We start from the raw sequence: 26535 nt of genomic DNA, 5'->3' as shown, positions 1-26535 counted from the left end.
TGCCCACAGAAGTTTGTCAACATCCTAAGGCAATTCCATGAAGGGATGATGTCACGTGTGACTATTGGCGGCCAGGAATCAGAACCCTTTAAGGTGTTCACCGGTGTACGCCAGGGATGTGTCCTTGCTCCAGTCTTGTTTAATATCTTCCTCCTGTGTGTGACACTGCTGCTCCATGAGAGGATCACGAAGGGCAGTGGCGTTACTGTCGACTTCTGACTTGACGGGAACCTGTTTAACATCCGGAGGCTCCAAGCAGTCACAAAAGTCACACCAGCGCAAGTCATCGAACTCCAATACGCAGATGACAGCGCAGTTGTGGCCCACACACCGGAAGCGCTGGGCCTCTCTGTCAACGTGGCAAAAACCGAGGTAATATGCCAGTGGGCATCCACTCCTCCACCTCATCCACCAACCTTCACCATCGACAATAAACCACGAACAGTAGTGGACTCTTTCAAATACCTTGGCAGCTTTCTCTCTGACGATTGCAGTATCGACAGGGAGGTTCAAAACCGGATCAAGCAGGCGTCAGCATCTTTTGGCAGACTCAGGGGAAGGGTCTTCCAGAACAAAGACCTTAAGCTACATACCAAGGTAGAGGTCTATTTAGATGTGGTCATGACGACCCTCCTCTACAGCTGTGAAGCGTGGACCCTGTACAGCCGCCACCTCAGGATGCTGGAGGCCTTCCACATCAGGTGCTTACAATGCATCCTGGGGATGTCCTGGAAGGACAGAGTCCCCCACACTGAAATACTCTGCAAGACCAACTGCACCAGTGTGGATGCTACAGTCACCCAGCACCAACTTCGCTGGCTAGGCCACGTTATCAGGATGCCAGAAGAACGCTTAAAACGCAAGGTGCTTTATGGTCAGCTTCATCTTGGCAGGAGGCCCAAAAAAGCGTTATAAAGATCAAATGAAGACTGTCATGAAGAAATGCAGCCTGAACCCGACCCAGCTGGAGGACACTGCAGCCCAACGTTCCATCTGGCGGCAGCTCCTCCAGCAAGGAGTTCATAAGCTTGAGGAGGACCGAAGTGGTCAACGATCCAGGAAGCGTCAAAGAAGGCATGAAGCCATTGCCACACCTGCACCCCCAGTCAGTGCCTTCACCTGCTCTGTTTGCGGCAGATCATGTGGATCACGGATTGGACTATTCAGCCACATGAGGACTCACAAAACATAGAGATGGATTGTCGTCATCGGATACGATGGACAACCTTAAGCAAGTGTGTGTGTGTGTGTGTGTGTGTGTGTGTGTGTGTGTGTGTGTGTGTGTGTGTGTGTGTGTGTGTGTGTTGAGGGGCTGACTTTGGCTGATTGAAACTACAAAACCAATCAGTCATTTAGTCCACAATAAGTGCAGCATCCTCCTACAGTATTTTCCCTACCTTCTATAGTTTTAAGATAGTCTAAGTGTATCTGACAGGTTTAGGCAGTGTTGTTTTTAAAGGGGAACATTATCACCAGACCTATGTAAGCGTCAATATATACCTTGATGTTGCAGAAAAAAGACCATATATTTTTTTAACCGATTTCCGAACTCTAAATGGGTGAATTTTGGCGAATTAAACGCCTTTCTATTAGTCGCTCTCGGAGCGATTGTGACGTCACAATGTGACGTCACACCGGGAAGCAATCCACCATTTTCTCAAACACATTACAAACACCGAGTCAAATCAGCTCTGTTATTTTCCATTTTTTCGACTGTTTTCCGTACCTTGGAGACATCATGCCTCGTCGGTGTGTTGTCGGAGGGTGTAACAACACGAACAGGGACGGATTCAAGTTGCACCAGTGGCCCAAAGATGCGAAAGTGGCAAGAAATTGGACGTTTGTTCCGCACACTTTACCGACGAAAGCTATGCTACGACAGAGATGGCAAGAATGTGTGGATATCCTGCGACACTCAAAGCAGATGCATTTCCAACTGGACTGGACAGATCAGCTTTCAGGAAAAGAGAGCGGATGAGGGTATGTCTACAGAATATATTAATTGATGAAAACTGGGCTGTCTGCACTCTCAAAGTGCATGTTGTTGCCAAATGTATTTAATATGCTCTAAACCTAGTTCATAGTTGTTAGTTTCCTTTAATGCCAAACAAACACATACCAATCGTTGGTTAGAAGGCGATCGTCGAATTCGTCCTCGCTTTCTCCCGTGTCGCTGGCTGTCGTGTCGTTTTCGTCGGTTTCGCTTGCATACGGTTCAAACCGATATGGCTCAATAGCTTCAGTTTCTTCATCAATTTCGTTTTCGCTACCTGCCTCCACACTACAACCATCCGTTTCAATACATGCGTAATCTGTTGAATCGCTTAAGCCGCTGAAATCCGAGTCTGAATCCGAACTAATGTCGCTATATCTTGCTGTTCTATCCGCCATGTTTGTTTGTATTGGCATCACTGTGTGACGTCACAGGAAAATGGACGGGTGTATATAACGATGGTTAAAATCAGGCACTTTGAAGCTTTTTTTAGGGATATTGCGTGATGGGTAAAATTTTGAAAAAAACTTCAAAAAATAAAATAAGCCACTAGGAACTTATTTTTAATGGTTTTAACCCTTCTGAAATTGTGATAATGTTCCCCTTCAATTTGGGGTGGAGAGGATATGATCACTTTGCTTATTTATATTTGTTCATAAAACATGAGTCGCCTATACCTTTTAAAGGGCTGTTCAAAAGACTGTCTCGTTATTACATATCTGGATTTTTTCCCCACTGTTTAATCAGTGGTATTTGTTGTAACAGACTTTTCCTTTACCCCTCAAAAAACCTGTGGAACAATAAAAATGTGTAACTTCCATGCAAAACAACCTAAACTTAAAATGTTCCACACATAATGTTTTAACATTACTGAAAGATATATGCGTATGAAAACATACGAATAAAATAAACAATTGTAAAAAAAATATGCAAATAATGAATTAGAATTAAATGTATATATATATATATGTATTTTAAGGTATAAAAAAAATTTAACTTATGAATTTCACAATACTCAAATAATAAATGAAAATGAAATGTATGTTGTATGCATCAGTGTTGTAACTAAGGCTGAAACGACGCGTCGACGTAGTCGACGTCATCGATTACGTAAATAAGTCGACGCCATTTTTGTGCGTCGACGCATCGCATACCGTATTTCCTTGAATAGCCGGCGCTTACCAAAAGGCGTGGGGTAAATTTAGTCCTGCGCTTATAAATTTGAGTGATGTAAGGATACCATCATGAAAAGCACATTTAATAAAAAAAACGTTATTATGGTCTTACCTTTACTTATGAGTCCATGCGTAGCTGCTTCTGATCAAAAGCATCGATAACCTGTTTATAGAAGTCTTCCTTATCTTTCTTCAGTTTTAAAAGTCTCTCTGTCTCGATGGAGATATTCCTTTAAGTATTACCTCCTGCTTCGATTGAAAGTCCAGTTTAGAAAACTGTTTTATTTTAGATATGTAATCCTCCATGTTAAAAGTGCAAGCAAACGATCACTGCTCACTCTTGTGGCTTGTTGTCTTCTTCTGCAGCACCGGTCTTCTGCAGTACCGGTAGTCGCAAGAAGGATCACTAGCGCCCTCTACCACCAGGAGGCGGGAGTCATTTAATGACTCATATTTGACACACGCAGCTACGGTATATTAATAAAACATAGTTGCTTACTGTTCTTTTTAGCATATTCAATAGCTTGGACCTTAAATCCTACTGAATAGATCTTAATCTTCTTCCCTTTATGCGATTTCAAATTATTGAAATCAGCCTCCTCCATTTTGAAAATGATGACAGGTGAAGTGTCACTCATGACGTGACGAGTTTGACCCGGCGGAAGTTCTAGACATATGCTAATTATTTTGTGAAAGGAGTTTGACCCGGCGGAAATTTTAGACATGCGCTAATAAAATTAATATTTTGCGAAATGAGTTTGATCCGGCGTTAATCCTGAGCCGGCGGTAAGGCCAAGCATGCGCTAATTATTTTGCGAAACGAGTTTGGCCCGGCAGTAATTCGAGGCATGCGAATACTATATACCCGGCGCCAGAGGTGGGTAGAGTAGCCAGAAATTGTACTCAAGTAAGAGTACTGTTACTTTAGAGATTTATTACTCAAGTAAAAGTAATGAGTAGTCACCCAAATATTTACTTGAGTAAAAGTAAAAAGTATGTTGTGAAAAAACTACTCAAGTACTGAGTAACTGATGAGTAACATACACACAGATATCATATATATATATATATATATATATATATATATATATACATATATACACATACATTGATATATACAGTATATCATTTATATTTATTTATTTTGCCGTTTTTGTTTACATGTTAAAGGTGTTTTACTGAATATACATGCATGTTTAACACATACAGATTCCTTTCTTTCATGTTGACAAGAATATAAGTTGGTGTATTACCTGATTCTGATGACTTGCATTTATTGTAATCCTGACAGCAGTGCTTAACGTCCACGTTTTCAAATGCAGGAGAAAAAATGTTCCTCCTTTCTGTCTAATACCACATGAAAGCGGTTGGTTTTTGGTATCTTATTTGTCCAGCTTCCATATTCGTTTTCACACACTTTACAAGAAATACATTGGCGGCAAATTCCGTAGCTTGCTAGCTTGTTTGCGCTGGCTTTCGGAGACTCTTATTTTGAAAGCGCAGGCGCGATGGAGCGGCACTTTTATTGTGAAGACAGGAACTGTGCAGTCAGTCTTTAGGCTTGTGACGGGATGTACGTTTGAAATAAAAAAGTGTCTTTTTTCCTTCACACTTTTGATTGATTGATTGAAACTTGTATTAGTAGATTGCACAGTACAGTACATATTCTGTACAATTGACCACTAAATGGTAACACCCCAATAAGTTTTTCAACTTGTTTAAGTCAGGTCATGTGACCGCCTGGCTCTGTTTGATTGGTCCAACGTCACCAGTGACTGCATCTGATTGGTGGAACGGAGTCAAACGTCACTAGTGACTGCATTTTATTGGTGGAACGGAGTGAAACGTCACCAGTAATGCAGGCACTTTGAAGGTCTGTCTGACAGACCAAAACAAACAAAGCGTGCATTAACAGATCGACAAAAATTAGTAGCGAGTAGCGAGCTGAATGTAGATAAAAGTAGCGGAGTAAAAGTAGCGTTTCTTCTCTATAGATATACTCAAGTAAAAGTAAAAGTAAGTTGCATTAAAACTACTCTTAGAAGTACAATTTATCCCAAAAGTTACTCAAGTAGATGTAACGGAGTAAATGTAGCGCGTTACTACCCACCTCTGCCCGGCGCCAATTCAAAGAAATACGCACTTTTTTGTATTGGATGTTTATCTTTATTTTTGCACATTTTAAAGCAAAATAAGCAATACTTTTACTTTTGAAATGCTTATACTATTGCACTGTATGTTTATTTTATATTTGCACATTAAAAAGCAAAAACGCTACTTTTAATTTTGTTAAATGTTAAAAGTTTTAAATGTAGTTTTAAAGTTTAAAGTAAAAAAAAAAAAAGTTTTAAATGTTTACATTGTTACAGAATATTTTGTCATGTTGTTGTCAATGTTGACTGAGTGGCCATACTTTTTTTTTGTAAATAAAAGCCATGACTTTTGAAAAAAACTGGCCTACATTTATTTTTTCATCTTCATTTTAAATTAAAAAAAAAATCGGTAAAAGGAATAATAATCTATAGATTAATCGAAAAAATAATTTATAGATTAATCGATAGAAAAATAATCGTTAGCTGCAGCCTTAGTTGTAACAATACCAATATTTTGGTACCGGTACTAAAATTATTTAGATACTTTTCAGTACTTTTCTAAATAAAGGGGACCACAAAAAAATTGCATTATTGGCTTTATTTTAACAAAAAATCTTAGGGTACATTAAACATATGTTTATTATTGCAGTTAAGTCCTTAAATAAAGTAGTGAACATACTAGACAACTTGTCTTTTAGTAGTACCGTATTTTCCGCACTATAAGGCGCACCGGATTATTAGCCGCACCTTCTATGAATTACATATTTCATAATTTTGTCCACCAATAAGCCGCCCCGGACTATAAGCCGCGCCTACGCTGCGCTAAAGTGAATGTCAAAAAAACGCTGCGCTAAAGTAAATGTCAAAAAAACAGTCAGATAGTTCAGTCAAACTTTAATAATATATTGAAAACCAGCGTTCTAACAACTCTGTCCCAAAATGTACGCAAATGTGCAATCACAAACATAGTAAAATTCAAAATGGTGTAGAGCAAAAGCAACATAATGTTGCTCGAACGTTAATGTCACAACACACAAAATAAACATAGCGCTCACCTTCTGAAGTTATTCTTCATTCGTAAATCCTTCGAATTCTTCGTCTTCGGTGTCCGAATTGAAAAGTTGCGCAAGCGTGGGATCCAAAAATGGCCGGCTCCGTCTCGTCGAAGTCATCGGATTCAGTGTCGCTGTTGTTGTGCAGCAGTTCTGTGAATCCTGCCTTCCGGAAAGCTCGGACCACAGTTGTGACCGAAATATCTGCCCAGGCATTTACGATCCACTGGCAAATGTTGGCGTATGTCGTCCGGCGCTGTCTGCCCGTCTTAGTGAAGGTGTGTTCGCCTTCGGAGCTGTGTGAAAAAAGCCACCCGGCCTCTTCGCGTAAACTTCCCTTAACCACTCGCTCATCTTTTCTTCATCCATCCATCCCTTCGAGTTAGCTTTTATGATGACGCCGGCTGGAAAGGTCTCTTTTGGCAAGGTCTTCCTTTTGAATATCACCATGGGTGGAAGTTAGCATGGCAAGCTAGAACCACAGTGAAGGATGACTTCTCATTCCCTGTGGTGCGAATATTCACCGTACGTGCTCCCGTTCCACAGTGCGGTTCACAGGAATATCAGTTGCTGTGAAATACGGTAGTAATCCGTGTGCGGATGGAGAGATTGCGTCTTTTTATGAACCGGATCCTTGTCGCTTTGTAGGAGCCATTTTGTGGTCTTTACAGATGTAAACAGGAAATGAAACGTACGGTGATATCCGCGCGTTTTTTCTTCTTCTTCCGGGGGCGGGTAGAAGAAGAAGCGCTTCCTGTTCTATGGGGGCGGGTGCTTTCCTTGGCGGTTGCTTGCGTAGAAGAAGAAGCGCTTCCTGTTCTACCGGGAAAAAAGATGGCGGCTGTTTACCGAAGTTGCGAGATCGAAACTTTATGAAAATGAATCGTAATAAAGCGCACCGGGTTATAAGGCGCACTGTCAGCTTTTGAGAAAAATTGTGGTTTTTAGGTGCGCCTTATAGTGCGGAAAATACGGTAAGTAAACAAACAAAGGCTCCTAATTAGTCTGCTGACGTATGCAGTAACATATTGTGTCATTAACCTTATATTATTTTGTCAACATTATTAAGGACAAGTGGTAGAAAATTAATTATTAATCTACTTGTTCATTTACTGTTAATATCTGCTTACTTTATCTTTTAACATGTTCTATCTACACTTCTGTTAAAATGTAATCATCACTTATTCTTCTGTTGTTTGATACTTTACATTAGTTTTGGATGATACCACAAATTTGGGTATCAATCCGATACCAAGTAGTTACAGGATCATACATTGGTCATATTCAAAGTCCTCATGTGTCCAGGGAAATATTTCCTGACTTTATAACATAATATACATTTTAAAAAAACGAAAGAAGATGTTGTGATGCCAAAAAAATATCGACGTAATCATAGTAGTATCGACTAGATACGTGCCTGTACTTGATATCATTACAGTTGATGTCAGGTGTCGATCCACTAATGGCGTTTGTTTACATTTTGATGCCGGTGAGCTATGGTGTGTGGTGAAGCATGTTTAGCTATTCCTCGTCCTCCAGGGATGATACTTGTAAGAAACGTACTTTATTTGTCGCCATGGCAACCAGGATAAGTGATTTAGAAATAGCTAAAACACTGCCTACGGCGGATGTACGCGAGCTGCTAGCTAGCTAGCCATGCCTTAAAGCACTTCTTCCTGAGGGTGTTTCAGTGTTATAACTTCACCTTTATCTTTAGTTTTTAAGCCAAAATGCGTCCATTCTCCCTTTTCTGTCTACACACTGTGTCTGCTTGTAAGTACCGTATTTTCCGCACTATAAGGCGCACCTAAAAACCACAATTTTTCTCAAAAGCTGACAGTGCGCCTTATAACCCGGTGCGCTTTATTACGATTCATTTTCATAAAGTTTCGATCTCGCAACTTCGGTAAACAGCCGCCATCTTTTTTCCCGGTAGAACAGGAAGCGCTTCTTCTTCTACGCAAGCAACCGCCAAGGAAAGCACCCGCCCCCATAGAACAGGAAGCGCTTCTTCTTCTACCCGCCCCCGGAAGAAGAAGAAAAAACGCGCGGATATCACCGTACGTTTCATTTCCTGTTTACATCTGTAAAGACCACAAAATGGCTCCTACAAAGCGACAAGGATCCGGTTCATAAAAAGACGCAATCTCTCCATCCGCACACGGATTACTACCGTATTTCACAGCAACTGATATTCCTGTGAACCGCACTGTGGAACGGGAGCACGTACGGTGAATATTCGCACCACAGGGAATGAGAAGTCATCCTTCACTGTGGTTCTAGCTTGCCATGCTAACTTCCACCCATGGTGATATTCAAAAGGAAGACCTTGCCAAAAGAGACCTTTCCAGCCGGCGTCATCATAAAAGCTAACTCGAAGGGATGGATGGATGAAGAAAAGATGAGCGAGTGGTTAAGGGAAGTTTACGCGAAGAGGCCGGGTGGCTTTTTTCACACAGCTCCGAAGGCGAACACACCTTCACTAAGACGGGCAGACAGCGCCGGACGACATACGCCAACATCTGCCAGTGGATCGTAAATGCCTGGGCAGATATTTCGGTCACAACTGTGGTCCGAGCTTTCCGGAAGGCAGGATTCACAGAACTGCTGCACAACAACAGCGACACTGAATCCGATGACTTCGACGAGACGGAGCCGGCCATTTTTGGATCCCACGCTTGCGCAACTTTTCAATTCGGACACCGAAGACGAAGAATTCGAAGGATTTACGAATGAAGAATAACTTCAGAAGGTGAGCGCTATGTTTATTTTGTGTGTTGTGACATTAACGTTCGAGCAACATTATGTTGCTATTGTTCTACACCATTTTGAATTTTACTATGTTTGTGATTGCACATTTGCGTACATTTTGGGACAGAGTTGTTAGAACGCTGGTTTTCAATATATTATTAAAGTTTGACTGAACTATCTGACTGTTTTTTTGACATTTACTTTAGCGCAGCGTTTTTTTGACATTCACTTTAGCGCAGCGTAGGCGCGGCTTATAGTCCGGGGCGGCTTATTGGTGGACAAAATTATGAAATATGTAATTCATAGAAGGTGCGGCTAATAATCCGGTGCGCCTTATAGTGCGGAAAATACGGTACTCCGTGTGCGTGCACAGCCGAACATGCTCCTCTGCTCGTAAAACCAGCAATGTCATGACATGACTTCGACGCGGGCGCTGGGGGGGTGCGGGACCGGTACGTTTCAGAGACTGTATCGTACCGAAAATGATTCATTAGTATCGCGGTACTATACCAATACCGGTATACCGTACAACCCTAGTATGTATACAAACATAAATAAAACAAGAATAAAAAGTAGAACATGATAAACATGTAAACTCAAAAACGTGGTGTGTGTGTGCTCAAATAAATTGATTCACAATTTAAAATGTTTGACTTTATAAATCCACATAAAGAATTGGAAACTGTGCTGCTACTGTACATTTCCATTGACTGGGAGTCATTGTGTGTTTTTTGGCTGTGGCTCCAGTGCAGTCAGCTGTGTGTCACTTTAAGGAGAAAAAAAACACAAAAAACCGATACCAATACAGCTGCTCTGTCATTTGAGGAATAACTTCTTTTAGCTCACAAGTGACAGCCCATACTCAACTGAGTCGGTTTTTCATCTCCAACATCCCTCTATCTGGAACCAAGAAAAAGGAAACAATTCCAAAGTGTTCCTTTATAGTGCCAAATAAGGGAAACGTTTTTATTTTCCTGTTTACTATGTGGCTCGTTTCATATTTTGCTTTAAAAAAAATACACCCAAAACCATTTTAACTATTCATTTTATTTGCAGGTCAAAGGTACTGACTTTTTTAATCCAGCAGATTACGAAACACTAACACGGTGTCAGCATACTTGCCAACCTTGAGACCTCCAATTTTGGGAGGTGGGGGGTGGGGGCGTGGTCGGGGGCGTGGTTAAGAGGGGAGGAGTATATTTACAGCTAGAATTCACCAAGTCAAGTATTTCATATATATATATATATATATATATATATATATATATATATATATATATATATAGAAAATACTTGACTTTCAGTGAATTCTAGCTATATATATATATATATATATATATATATATATATATATATATATATATATATATATATATAGGAAATACTTGACTTTCAGTGAATTCTAGCTATATATATATATATATATATATATATATATATATATATATATATATAAATAAATAAATAAGAGAAATACTTGAATTTCAGTGCTCATTTATTTACACATATACACACACATAACACTCATCTACTCAATGTTGAGTTAAGGGTTGAATTGTCCATCCTTGTTCTATTCTCTGTCACTATTTTTCTAACCATGCTGAACACCCTCTCTGATGATGCATTCTGCTTCGTCTCCTTGTTGTGTGCGCAGTTGTGCACTGCACTCTCTAAAAGCCTGAGATGTTATTGTCACATATGCATGTACAGTAGATAGCAGTATTGTCCTGTTTAAGAGTGTCACAACATTGCTGTTTACGGCAGACAAACTGCTTTACGGTAGACGAAAACGTGACTGCTGTTGTTGTGTGTTGTTGCCGCGCTGGGAGGACGTTAATGAAACTGCCTAACAATAAACCCACATAAGAAACCAAGAACTCGCCCTCGATCATTCTATAGATATAACGTGATTGGGCAGGCACACGGTTTATATTGTGGGAAAGCGGACGTGAAAACAGGCTGTCGACACGTCACTCAGGTCCGCCTGAATTTCGGGAGATTTTCGGGAGAAAATTTGTCCCGGGAGGTTTTCGGGAGAGGCGCTGAATTTCGGGAGTCTCCCGGAAAATCCGGGAGGGTTGGCAAGTATGGGTGTCAGTACAGACATAAGTCGGATTTGCATATACTAGTTCTAAGAACTACCACCGTTATAGGAATTACCCTTCCCCATAGGGACTTTTCCTTTTCACGTTGGCACATAGCTGGGGATGCTGGGGACCTTGGTAAGAAACATGTGGTGACGTAGTACTTTAGCGCCTCACCCACCTCTGCAAAACAACCAACAACCCGCCCGCCAAAAGTGAAGAGAGAAACAACAAACAAGATTGGAGACCTGGGAGGCAACTGTGTTCATGATGGTCCGATTGCAAGGAATAACAACATTCGGCATCTTACAATGTAAGAAAAGCACACCGAGGGACTATTTCTTCGTTTCATGGAAGACGAAAGGATAGCAACGCGCCGCAGACGAAGAAGGCGACAAGTAAGCCACTTGTTATTCTTTTAAATGGCGGGTCTGTGTTGTGGCTAGGAGAAGCACGTAGCTCGTCAGTTCAACCAATCACCAAACACCTAGGTGTTTTAGTTCCTACAGGACTCAGTTTAGACCCCATCTCAGAGTAGGAACTAAAATGGTTCTAGGATCGGAGGGCCGTAGTCCCAAGTTCCCGTATGTCGGAACACGACGGAAAACGGCCCGGGGACTAAAAATGTTATAGGAACTCCAAAAAGTCCCTAAAGTCGGAAAACGACCATACACTAACCAATTGCTTTCTTTAGTTATCTACAAACCCTAAAAGCAGTAAAGTTGTCACGTTGTGTAAATGGTAAATAAAATACAATGATTTACAAATCCTTTTCAACTTACCGTATTTTCCGCACCATAAGGCGCCCTGGGTTATAAGCCGCGCCTTCAATGAACGGCATATTTCAAAACTTTGTCCACCTATAAGCCGCCCCGTGTTGTAAGCCGCATCTAACTGCGCTAAAGGAATGTCAAAAAAACAGTCAAATAGGTCAGTCAAACTTTAATAATATATTAAAACCAGCGTGATGTGGGCGCGCATTGAATCGTATATCAACATGGACGGAGCTGCGTTAAAAAAGCCACCCGGCCTCTTCGCGTAAACTTAAACTTACCTTAACCACTCGCTCATCTTTTCTTCATCCATCCCTTCGAGTTAGCTTTTATGATGACGCCGGCTGGAAAGGTCTCTTTTGGCAAGGTCTTCCTTTTGAATATCACCATGGGTGGAAGTTAGCATGGCAAGCTAGAACCACAGTGAAGGATGACTTCTCATTCCCTGTGGTGCGAATATTCACCGTACGTGCTCCCGTTGTATCCACAGTGCGGTTCACAGGAATATCAAAAGTCAGTGGAACCTCGTCCATGTTGATAATGTTCTCTGGCCGGATCTTTTTTTCAGCTATCTTGTTATTACAATATGCACGGAAAGTAGCCAGCTTTTCTTGAGAGTCTTTAGGCAGTTGCTGTGAAATAGTAATCCGTGTGTGGATGGAGAGATTGCGTCTTTTCATGAACCGGGTCCCTGTCGCTTAGTAGGAGCCATTTTGTGGTCTTTACAGATGTAAACACACAAAGGAAATGAAACGTACGGTAATATCCGCGCGCTTTTTCTTCTTCTACGCGGGCAGGTGGTTGCTTACAGTAGAAGAAGAAGCGCTTCCTGTTCTATGGGGGCGGGTGCTTACCTTGGCGGTTGCTTGCGTAGAAGAAGAAGCACTTCCTCTCCTACGGGGAAAAAAGATGGCGGCTGTTTACCGTAGTTGCGAGACCGAAACTTTATGAAAATGAATCTTAATATTAATCCATATATAAAGCGCACCGGGTTAAAAGCCGCACTGTCAGCTTTTGAGTAATAGTGCGGAAAATACGGTATATTCATTTGGATCGACTGCAAAGACAAGACACTTAATGTTCACAATGAGAAACTTAATTATTTTTGCAAATAATCATTAACTTAGAATTTAATGGCGGCAACACATTGCAAAAAAGTTGTCACAGGGGCATTTTTACCACTGTGTTACATGGCCTTTCCTTTTAACAACACTTAGTAAACGTTTGGTAACCGAGGAGACTAATTTTTTAAAGCTTTTCAGGTGGAATTCTTTTTCATTCTTGCTTGATGTACAGTCCGGGGTCTCTGTTTTGGTATTTTAGACTTCATAATGTGCCACACATTTTCAATGGGAGACAGGTCTGGACTAGAGGCAGGCCAGTCTAGTACCCGCACTCTTTTACCATGAATCCAATCTGTTGTAACACATGGCTTGGCATTGTCTTGCTGAAATAAGCAGGGGTGTCCATGAAAAAGACGTTGCTTGGATGGCAACATATGTTGCTCCAAAACCTGTATGTACCTTTCAGCATTAATGGTGCCTTCACAGATGTGTAAGTTACCCATGCCTTGTGCACTAATACACCCCCATACCATCAAAGATGCTGGCTTTTCAACTTCGCGCCAAGAACGATCCGGATGGTTCATTTCCTTTTTGGTCGGAGGACACGACGTCCACAGTCTCCAATAAACTTTGAAATGTGGACTGTCAGACCACATAAGACTTTTTCTCTTTGCATCAGTCAATCTTAGATGAGCTCGAGCCCAGCAAAGACGGCGACGTTTCTGGGTGTTGTTGATAAATGGATTTCACTTTGCATAGTAGAGTTTTAACTTGCACTTACAGATGTAGCGACCAACTGAAGTTACTGACAGTGGTTTTCTGAAGTGTACCTGAACCAATGTGGTGATAACCTTTACACACTGATGTCGCTTTTTGATGCAGTTCCGCCTGAGGGATCAAAAGTCTGTAATATCATCGCTTACGTGCAGTGATTTCTCCAGATTCGCTGAACTTTTTGATGATATTACGGACCGTACATGGTGAAATCCCTACATTCCTTGCAATAGCTGGTTGAGAAATGTTGTTCTTAAACTGTTGGACAATTTCCTCACGCATTTGTTGATAAAGTGGTGACCCTCGCCCCATCCTTGTTAGTGAATGCCTGAGCATTTCATGGAAGCTGCTTTTTTACCCAATCATGGCACCCACCTGTTCCCAATTAGCCTGTTCACCTGTGGGATGTTCCAAATAAGTGTTTGATGAGCATTCCTCAACTTTCTCAGTCTTTTTTGCCACTTGTGCCAGCTTTTTTGAAACATGTCGCAGGCATCAAATTCCAAATGAGCTAATATTTGTTTACCAGTTCGAACGTTAAATACCTGGTCTATGCAGTCTATTCAATTGAATACAGGAAGAAAAGGATTTGCAAATCATTGTATTCTGTTTGTATTTACCATTTACACAACATGACAACTTCACTGCTTTTGGGTTTTGTAATTGGCTCAGATTTTGCCGTGACACCTTCCAACTGAAGACGTATAATGTGGACAAGTTTTGCATGAGTTGACATGAGGTTTGTAGAAGAAAACAGGGAAGCGGAGCATTGATTTGTAGGGTTAGGTCTACCAAAATAGTTTTGCTTTCCTCCCTCTGACAGAAGACTGTTGTTCAGAACAACAACCGCAGAGTGCGACTCTTGAGGAACTTGGCGTGGTGTTTTGCATGTGCCTTACCGGCAGTTGCGCCATACATGCCTGGAGGGCTTGATTGCAAGAGCACTTAGTCATCAAGTATACAGCTCTTCATGTCATTAACCTCTAGACGTTAGAAACACTGCTAATTCCTATTCCGCAGGGGGTTTCTCATGCACTTTATTATTATGCAGAGGGAAAGTGAATAATAATTGGATTTTGTTCAGCTGGCTGCTTATTTTGATGTTCAGCCTATTATTTGAGGTAATTCATTTACTTTTGTCCTTTGTGTGAAATACTTGGATTGATATTCCGAATTCGTATCAAAACAAAATGCTTCTCAAACGCTCCTCTTATCGCAGAACACAGATTATCATCCTCTCTGTGAATCAATTACGCACAAAGACTTTGGTAAATTTACACAGCGAGGAATTAGCTTTGATGAGGCAGCCTCATATCCAAATGATTTACAATGTTTACCCTCTCCGTTTATTCCTACACCATTTCAGCCCTCCCCGTGCCTAATTCTACATAAAAAAAACATGTTCTGGTGTATATATATTTTCATTAAAATAGCCCATTCCCATACAAAATGCACACGTATTCTCTTGAACAGGCAGTAGGCCAAAGCAAAGCTCTTATTTCAGTTTCTTAAGACCCCTTCTGGACACATTTCCCATGTTCAAGGGATTGAGGGGGTATTTGGATGCTTCAGAGGAGGACCTCATCCTGTCACAAGAAGCTATAAGCAACTCCATGAAAAGAGGGAAAGGAATGCTTACATTTGTATAAATTTGCATGCAGTATGAAGCCAAGGTCAAAACATGTTGGCATTCACATAGAATGACTACAAATTCAGGGGTGGCGTTGGTATATATTAAAATTATGTGAATTCATCATCCAAATGGAGACGTTGCTTGGTACTTTCCCAACGTTCTTTTCCAATGCCAATTTGCTTTAAGACCTATTTTAAGTCTTAAGAATTCTCTTCTGGTTTGCATAAGTCAGGCACTATCAAGTCATTAATCACAGTCCAGTGTGGCATTCTTATCTCTCTCTTCACCTATCGGGCGCAGTGAAGAGGAACTAAGACCACCTATCAATCAACCACTTTTTTAAAATGGCTTTTTGAATCGGACATCAATTTCAAGCTTGTCTAATTTCACAAACAACACAAAAAAAAGTTGTCTTCATGGTGTTTGGGCGATAACATTTGCGGCACGAGACGTAAAGAAAAAGGTTCCGCAGCCTCCGAAGCAGAACCTCCAGGTTCTGTAACAGCTTCTTCCCTCAAGCCGTAAGACTCTTGAACGCATCATAATTAAATTATCCCCTCAACTCCCCCCAAAATGGATTGACTTGCTGGAATAAAAAAGACAATATAACATACATCCATAAACGTGGACGCATGTGAAAAAGTGCAATATATTTATCTGTACAGTAATCTATTTATTTATTTATATATATTTATTTATTTTATATATATATTTATATATTATTTATATATACTTATTTATTTATATATGCACCCTATTGCTTTTCTTATCCTGCACTACCATGAGCTTATGTAACGAAATTTCGTTCTTATCTGTGCTGTAAAGTTCAAATTTGAATGACAATAAAAAGGAAGTCTAAGTCTATGTCTAAGTCTAAGTAAACAAACAATGCATTGTGAAGTAGCGCGACGTGAGATGAAACGGTGCTGTAAAAGTCTACGTTTACACTGCAGGGTCGGATTTTTTCCCGAATCTTTTTCCGAACTCGGGTCGTAACATCCAGACGAAGAATAAAGTCATATAAAATACATTCAATGAATAGGTAAATCAACGCAACAAAGAATAATCTTAATCATACACTCACACATTTATTACCGTATTTTTCGGACTATAAGGCTCACTTAAAATCCTTTCATTTTCTCAAAAATCGACAGTGCGCCTTATAACCCGGTACGGAATAATTCTGGTTGTACTTACCGACCTCAAAGCTATTTTATTTGGTACATGGTGTAATGATAAGTGTGACCAGTAGATGACAGTCACACATAAGAGATATGTGTGGACTGCAAGATGATGCCAGTAAACAACACCAAAACTTTAAATGTTTCATTGAGAATATAGAACATTACACACGGCGCTCAAAAATCTGTCAAAATGCTCAAGTACGACGTTGGTAAACTATGAAGCCGCATAGCTTGATGGATTGTCGGAGTATTACGGCTACCATAGTCAGACGTACTGTGCTTCAACATAAGAGTATTATTATGGTGTGTGTATAATGACCACAACATGGCACCTATTAGCAGACATTATCTGGCGTTTTGTTTCGCAATATTATGCAAAACCAAATTTTCTTACCTTCTGGTACCTGCTGATGTGTATTTAGGATCTGCATGAGTCCCAAAAATGCGTGCGTGTCTGCCATTGTAGTTTGCACATAAAGCCCTAGTCAATAAGGTCCTTCTTTTTCTCTATCTTCTTGTTGTGGGGCATTCACCCTCCGTTGTTGGCATTTATAATATAAAGTAGCACACAGTTCTAACTTATATTTGTCAGTAAAATCGCTATGCAAGCGCTACAAAATACCGGTGCAACAATAGATTTTTTGTCAAAACCGATCTTTTTGTGGCCGTTCATAATACAAAAAAAAATTTGATTTCTCATGTGAATGCAATTTAAACCGCACACGGACATGACGTCACACGCACCACAACGTTTATGCAAATAAAAATGGCTTACACTCCAGTCGGTCTCAATTTCAAGGATTTTGTTGCGATCAAAGTCAAGATTTTGTGAACCAAATTATCGCACGTAGAAGATTAAGAAGGAAAAGGATAAGTATTTTGTCTCACGCAGTTTCACGTGAGTTCCTAAAACATTATTTTCACCTGCTCCATTGTTGACTATTTATTTTGTAACCGCCTATTTTGGCGAATAATTACGATGACGTTCAGTAGTGTTTACATTGAAGACGCGTCATATACATACAGGTATATATGATTTATATCCACCTACGAAAGAGGCATCGTCTCACAAGATGTTGTTTCTCTTTAAATATCCTTCTTGAAAATGGGCTTGCAAATGTATATCTGCCACCTAATCAACGTTTTTGTTCTCCTTCTTTGTGGGTTAAAAAAGTGAGTATTGATGATTTCTCTTGTATGGCTACGGTGCAACACTTCCTGCTTTGGTAAATTGAAACTTGTGATTGGATACTCACTTTGGAGTGCCAAGTGAGTATCCAATCACAGTCTCGTTAACATCAGGCTACCTAGATAGGTTACTGTCAACAACTTGTGATCTGATTGGCTATCGCAGCTGTCTATCAACTGTATGTGTTCTCAAATTCATCCGCTAACGGTCCCGGGTGTTGCTTTGCTGATCTGCATAGCACCGCCGCGGCTCAAACCAGTGAGTATCCAATCACAGTAGGCGTAAATGTCACGTTCAGCGTGAGGCCAGCGAGAAGACCTTACTGACAACAACTGTTGATCTGATTGGCTATGGCAATGATCTATCAACTGTATGTGCCTGTTCACTTACAGTGCACAGACATGAATGATTCTGAAGGCAGATTTGGTACAGCATGGCAACATACCGTATTTTCCGCACAATAAGGCGCACCTAAAAACCACAAATTTTCTCAAAAGCTAACAGTGCGCCTTATAACCCGGTGCGCTTTATTACGATTCATTTTCATAAAGTTTCGATCTCGCAACTTCGGTAAACAGCCGCCATCTTTTTTCCCGGTAGAACAGGAAGCGCTTCTTCTTCTACGCAAGCAACCGCCAAGGAAAGCACCCGCCCCCATAGAACAGGAAGCGCTTCTTCTTCTACTGTAAGCTACCGCCCGCCCCCGGAAGAAGAAGAAAAAACGCGCGGATATCACCGTACGTTTCATTTCCTGTTTACATCTGTAAAGACCACAAAATGGCTCCTACAAAGCGACAAGGATCCGGTTCATAAAAAGACGCAATCTCTCCATCCGCACACGGATTACTACCGTATTTCACAGCAACTGATATTCCTGTGAACCGCACTGTGGAACGGGAGCACGTACGGTGAATATTCGCACCACAGGGAATGAGAAGTCATCCTTCACTGTGGTTCTAGCTTGCCATGCTAACTTCCACCCATGGTGATATTCAAAAGGAAGACCTTGCCAAAAGAGACCTTTCCAGCCGGCGTCATCATAAAAGCTAACTCGAAGGGATGGATGGATGAAGAAAAGATGAGCGAGTGGTTAAGGGAAGTTTACGCGAAGAGGCCGGGTGGCTTTTTTCACACAGCTCCGAAGGCGAACACACCTTCACTAAGACGGGCAGACAGCGCCGGACGACATACGCCAACATTTGCCAGTGGATCGTAAATGCCTGGGCAGATATTTCGGTCACAACTGTGGTCCGAGCTTTCCGGAAGGCAGGATTCACAGTACTGCTGCACAACAACAGCGACACTGAATCCGATGACTTCGACGAGACGGAGCCGGCCATTTTTGGATCCCACGCTTGCGCAACTTTTCAATTCGGACACCGAAGACGAAGAATTCGAAGGATTTACGAATGAAGAATAACTTCAGAAGGTGAGCGCTATGTTTATTTTGTGTGTTGTGACATTAACGTTCGAGCAACATTATGTTGCTATTTATTGCTCTACACCATTTTGAATTTTACTATGTTTGTGATTGCACATTTGCGTACATTTTGGGACAGAGTTGTTAGAACGCTGGTTTTCAATATATTATTAAAGTTTGACTGAACTATCTGACTGTTTTTTTGACATTCACTTTAGCGCAGCGTCTTTTTGACATTCACTTTAGCGCAGCGTAGGCGCGGCTTATAGTCCGGGGCGGCTTATTGGTGGACAAAATTATGAAATATGTAATTCATAGAAGGTGCGGCTAATAATCCGGTGCGCCTTATAGTGCGGAAAATACGGTAAGCTAGTTGAATTCTGATTGGATAAAAACTCTAACCTAAAAACAACAGCACTGGAAGGAGCATAATATGACATGAAGAGAATATGAATATATAGGAAAAGTCAATTAAAAATGACTTTTATCTTTAATTATGATCATGATTTCTGATTATGTTAGGCCAGCAGAGAAGGCCTTGCTGGCCCTGACGGCCCACCAATGATATATATATATATATATATATATATATATACATATTAATTGTCTCTGAATCCTTAGAGGCAAACCACACACAAAAATAATTATTTTATGTTAATGTTAACCTAACAAAATGTGTGTATATCTATATATATATATATGTATATATATATATATATATATATATATATATATATATATATATATATATATATATATATATATATATATATATATATATATATATATATGTGTATGTATATATGTATATATATATATATATATATATATATATATATATATACATATATATATATACAGTGTTGGGACTAACGCGTTACTAAGTAACGCGTTACTGTAACGCCGTTAGTTTCGGCGGTAACTAGTAATCTAACGCGTTATTTTTTTATATCCAGTAACTCAGTTACCGTTACTACATGATGCGTTACTGCGTTATTTTACGTTATTTTTTAATGTAGTATCGGCTAGAAACAGAAGAAGTGTCGTCCTTCTGTCTCACAAGGAAAAGAAAAGGCGTGCTTTCCTCGACCGAGGAGCGGAGCGCAGGGGAGACGTTCCTCCAGGGCCTATGTATTTCGGGGCTAACAACTTTCACTTTACCCGGCAGTGGGTCTTTACAGCTCTGGACTCGAGGGTGAATGACGAGGCCGGCGGTTTGTTGCAATTTTGTGACTTTATTGGTGTCTTGCACGCAGCCATCCACCAAGCTAGAGCACCTGCACGCATCCACTGTTGGCTCCCTCACCTCTCTCGCCCACTCACTCACTGACGTCACTCACCTCACATGCTGTCATTTCTTAAAGGGCCACACACACACACACACACACACACACACACACACACGCTACTCTCATAACAACTAAAAAGACATCATGGCGAAGCCAGAAGTCGAGGTTCTTAACATGGATACATTGTCACTACTTTTCTTTTGTCGAGCACAAAGAAAATAACATTTTAGTTAAATGTAAGTTGTGTCTTGGATCAAAGATCCCATCTACTTATAGTTAAAGTGACAATGATTGTCACACACACACTAGGTGTGGTGAAATTATTCTCTGCATTTGACCCATCACCCTTGATCACCCCCTGGGAGGTGAGGGGAGCAGTGAGTAGCAACAGTGACCGCACCCGGGAATGCTGCCCAAAACAGCAATTCAAATCTGCTGAAACAGCTACATAAATGTAAATGGGTTATACTTGTATAGCTTGTCTACCTTTTTCATGAACTCAAAGCGCTTTGACACTATTTCCACATTCACCCATTCACACACACATTCACACACTGATGGCGGGAGCTGCCATGCAAGGCACTAACCACCACCCATCAGGAGCAAGGTTGAAGTGTCTTGCTCAAGGACACAACGGACGTGACTAGGATGGTAGAAGGTGGGGATTGAACCAGCAACCCTCAGATTGCTGGCACGGCCACTCTCCCAACTTCGCCACGCCACATAAGCAACATGCTTTGACGAAGCTAGTAAAGAGAGACACAGACTCCGATGCCACTTCACCTCCACCTAAGGATTTTAACGGAGGCAATGCTAGCCAGGACAACATTGATAGAGCCATTGCAGCATATGTGCTAGAAGACATGCAGGCTATTTCTACAGTGGAGTCACCCGTTTTCTGGCAGCTAAATAGCATGATACCGGCGTCAAACAACAAATGGCACAGAAAACATGTTCCAAGTACCTGGACAGTGAGTACATAAACATGGAAAGCGAGCTAAAGAAAACACTCCAAACTCTGCCTCTGCTCATCATTGAAGGTACACACTGTCAATTCTCTTATATACTATTTCATTCTAGACTTCTAGAGTGTTTGATTATCACATCACTCTAAATGTATAGACTATAAAGTTCACAAACATAAAGAGGGATGCTAATGGGCCAGGCCAATCTTTCATTTTCTCTAAACTAAAACTGGGGAAATGTGTAGAGTCTTCTGGGCTTCAGTACAGTGTTGATCTCCTGAATACATGATTTTATTTCACAATTCCTTGAGAGAAAAAAAATGCCTGATTAGGCTTTGTGTATGTCATGTGTGCCTTCCTTGGGTGAAGCCAGCTTTACAGCTATGTTGTTATTATGCTGTTTGTTACTTATGTATGTTATGTTGCAGCTATTTAAAATAGTTTTGTCAATTTGTTGTGGCCTGAAATAAATTGGCCCTTTGAAACATATCTTTGTCTTTGTGTGTTGTATGTAGACCACATTGCTTAGCAGAGTTCAGTGATGCAAATGCATGTCAAGTTGATCAACAGATTGTATTATTCTCCAGTGCAATAACAGTACTGAAACGAAGGCTAAAAGGGCATTAATGGGAGCCTTAAAAAAAAGGAGAAAAAAATAAGTAACTAAATAGTTACTTTTCACAGTAACGCATTACTTTTTGGTGTAAGTAACTGAGTTAGCAACTGAGTTACTTTTGAAATAAAGTAACTAGTAACTGTAACTAGTTACTGGTTTTCAGTAACTAACCCAACACTGTATATATATATATATATATATATATATATATATATATATATACATACGTATATATATATATATATATATATATATATATATATATATATATATATATATATATATACATACACACATTTTGTTAGGTTAACATTAACATAAAATAATTATTTTTGTGTGTGGTTTGCCTCTGAGGATTCAGAGACAATTAATGAGTACCTAATTCATATGCCAAGAAGACTGTGTAGTGTTTAGTGTTTGCTCAATAGACATTACTCTTCATGATAAATTGCGGGATGTTTTCAGTCCCCAACAACAACGAGAATAATAATTCTCATATTGTACTCGGACATCAGTGCAAAATGACTTTTGGAAATGGAGGCGAAATTGTTTGGAGTTTAGAAGTGATGAGCGCCTCTCGGACCAGCCTTTCCATTTGCAGCACAACACAATGGATGAGGGGGGAAATGGAAAGAAATTGCTTTTTCTTTGTGGCTTTTTTCTGCTTCTTCATCAGAGCAAACCGCTGCTTCTGTCTCATTGTTCAACATACTTCATGTGTGGTAGGAATACATACTGTGTGTGGAGGAATATGCTCATTTCTGTCAACTGTTCTTTACAGCTGAGGTCAGGGCTTGATGAAGAAAGCCCAGTGTGATAGTTTCCTCACCCCAGCGTCCATTGGGCAGATTCAATGTCACTTCTGGATTTCCAGCAAAGCTACACTATATTGCCAAAAGTATTTGGCCACCTGCCTTGACTCACATATGAACTTGAAGTGCCATCCCATTCCTAACCCATAGGGTTCAATATGACGTCGGTCCACCTTTTGCAGCTATTACAGCTTCAACTCTTCTGGGAAGGCTGTCCACAAGGTTGCGGAGTGTGTTCATAGGAATTATCTACCATTCTTCCAAAAGCGCATTGGTGAGATCACACACTGATGTAGGTCGAGAATGCCTGGCTTTTAGTCTCCTTTCAAATTATTCCCAAAGGTGTTCTATTGGGTTCAGGTCAGGACTCTGTGCAGGCCAGTCAAGTTCATCCACACCAGACTCTGTCATCCATGTCTTTATGGACCTTGCTTTGTGCACTGGTGCACAGTCATGTTGGAAGAGGAAGGGACCCGCTCCAAACTGTTCCAACAATGTTGGGAGCATGGAATTGTCCAAAATGCTTTGGTATCCTGGAACATTCAAAGTTCCTTTCACCGGAACTAAGGGGCCAAGCCCAACTCCTGAAAAACATTCCTCTTCCACCAAATTTCACACTCGGCACAATGCGGTCCGAAATGTACCGTTCTCCTGGCAACCTCCAAACCCAGACTCGTCCATCAGATTGCCAGACGGAAAAGCGTGATTCATCACTCCAGAGAAGGCGTCTCCACTGCTCTAGAGTCCAGTGGCGACGTGCTTTACACCACTGCATCCGACGTTTTGCATTGGACTTGGTGATGTGTGGCTTAGATTCAGCTGCTCGGCCATGGAAACTAGAGATGTCCGATAATATCGATATTATCGGCCGATAAATGCGTTAAAATGTAATATCGGAAATTATCGGTATCGTTTTTTTTTTATTATCGGTATTTTTTATTTTTTTTATTTTTTATTAAATCAACATAAAAAACACAAGATACACTTACAATTAGTGCACCGACCCAAAAAACCTCCCTCCCCCATTTACACTCATTCACACAAAAGGGTTGTTTCCTTCTGTTATTAATATTCTGGTTCCTACATTTATGTCAATATATATCAATACAGTCTGCAAGGGATACAGTCCGTAAGCACACATGATTGTACGTGCTTCTGGTCCACTAATAACACTAACCTTTAACAGTTAATTACTAATTTTCATTAATTGCTAGTTTCTATGTAACTGTTTTTATATTGTTTTACTTTCTTTTTTATTCAAGAAAATGTTCTTAATTTATTTATCTTATTTTATTTATTTATTTATTTATTTTTAAAGTACCTTATCTTCACCATACCTGGTTGTCCAAATTAGGCATAATAATGTGTTAATTCCACAACTGTATACCGTATTTTCCGCACTATAAGGCGCACCGGATTATTAGCCGCACCTTTTATGAATTACATATTTCATAATTTTGTCCACCAATAAGCCGCCCCGGACTATAAGCCGCGCCTACGCTGCGCTAAAGTGAATGTCAAAAAAACGCTGCGCTAAAGTGAATGTCAAAAAAACAGTCAGATAGTTCAGTCAAACTTTAATAATATATTGAAAACCAGCGTTCTAACAACTCTGTCCCAAAATGTACGCAAATGTGCAATCACAAACATAGTAAAATTCAAAATGGTGTAGAGCAATAAATAGCAACATAATGTTGCTCGAACGTTAATGTCACAACACACAAAATAAACATAGCGCTCACCTTCTGAAGTTATTCTTCATTCGTAAATCCTTCGAATTCTTCGTCTTCGGTGTCCGAATTGAAAAGTTGCGCAAGCGTGGGATCCAAAAATGGCCAGCTCCGTCTCGTCGAAGTCATCGGATTCAGTGTCGCTGTTGTTGTGCAGCAGTTCTGTGAATCCTGCCTTCCGGAAAGCTCGGACCACAATTGTGACCGAAATATCTGCCCAGGCATTTACGATCCACTGGCAGATGTTGGCGTATGTCGTCCGGCGCTGTCTGCCCGTCTTAGTGAAGGTGTGTTCGCCTTCGGAGCTGTGTGAAAAAAGCCACCCGGCCTCTTCGCGTAAACTTCCCTTAACCACTCGCTCATCTTTTCTTCATCCATCCATCCCTTCGAGTTAGCTTTTATGATGACGCCTGCTGGAAAGGTCTCTTTTGGCAAGGTCTTCCTTTTGAATATCACCATGGGTGGAAGTTAGCATGGCAAGCTAGAACCACAGTGAAGGATGACTTCTCATTCCCTGTGGTGCGAATATTCACCGTACGTGCTCCCGTTCCACAGTGCGGTTCACAGGAATATCAGTTGCTGTGAAATACGGTAGTAATCCGTGTGCGGATGGAGAGATTGCGTCTTTTTATGAACCGGATCCTTGTCGCTTTGTAGGAGCCATTTTGTGGTCTTTACAGATGTAAACAGGAAATGAAACGTACGGTGATATCCGCGCGTTTTTTCTTCTTCTTCCGGGGGCGGGTGGTTGCTTACAGTAGAAGAAGAAGCGCTTCCTGTTCTATGGGGGCGGGTGCTTTCCTTGGCGGTTGCTTGCGTAGAAGAAGAAGCGCTTCCTGTTCTACCGGGAAAAAAGATGGCGGCTGTTTACCGAAGTTGCGAGATCGAAACTTTATGAAAATGAATCGTAATAAAGCGCACCGGGTTATAAGGCGCACTGTCAGCTTTTGAGAAAAATTGTGGTTTTTAGGTGCGCCTTATAGTGCGGAAAATACGGTATGTGGGTTGATATCGGTATCGGTTGATATCGGTATCGGTAATTAAAGAGTTGGACAATATCGGAATATCGGATATCGGCAAAACGCCATTATCGGACAGTTCTAATGGAAACCTATTCCATGAAGCTCTCTGCGTACTGTACGTGGGCTAATTGGAAGGTCACACGAAGTTTGGAGCTCTGGAGCAACTGACTGTGCAGAAAGTCTTTGCACTTTGCACTTCAGCATCCGCTGACCCCTCTCAGTCAGTTTACATGGCCTACCACTTGGTGGCTGACTTGCTGTTGTTCCCAAACTCTTCCATTTTTTTATAATAAAAATTTCACGACTGGATTTGTTGCACAGGTGGCATCCTATGACAGTTCCACACTGGAAATCACTGAGCGCAGCCAGTTTTTTCACAAATATTTGTAGAAACAGCCTCTATGACTAAGTGCAACTTTTGGCAATATAGTGTAAGTTGAGGTCAGTTTGGATATCTGTCAACATACAATACGTTATCACCCTGATTAAGACTATCTCTCACTGGATATGAATCACTGTTTGGGAAGGCGCAGTCATAACACGTCATGTCATGTGTGGACAGAAGCATATGGAAAAGCTCTTATTATGAACACTAATAACAGCTGAGGCCTTGAGCTGCAGAGGAAGACCGCCTCGGTGGGGCTGTAATATGCACATTGTGATTTTTTTATTTCTCTCAGTTGTTGGGAGTTTTAGAGGTTTGATGGCGCTGATATAAATCTGTCGCCCCAGTGGGCAGCTGTTGGCCGTGGCCTCGTTTGAGTTTCTGCAAGGTCGTGCGGGAGCCGAATGGCTGGGATGGGAACGCGGATACCGCTTTAAAGTTTGGCTTGTGCCTGGAAAGGCCGACGTGGAGACACACAGTGGTGACGGGAGGCCTGTGGAAAGTTTGTGGAGCCAGCTCAGCATCTGTCCA

The sequence above is a fragment of the Nerophis lumbriciformis genome, linkage group LG19, assembly GCF_033978685.3.
Source record: "Nerophis lumbriciformis linkage group LG19, RoL_Nlum_v2.1, whole genome shotgun sequence".
Classification (NCBI taxonomy): Eukaryota; Metazoa; Chordata; class Actinopteri; order Syngnathiformes; family Syngnathidae; genus Nerophis; species Nerophis lumbriciformis.
This window is presented reverse-complemented; position numbering follows the sequence as displayed.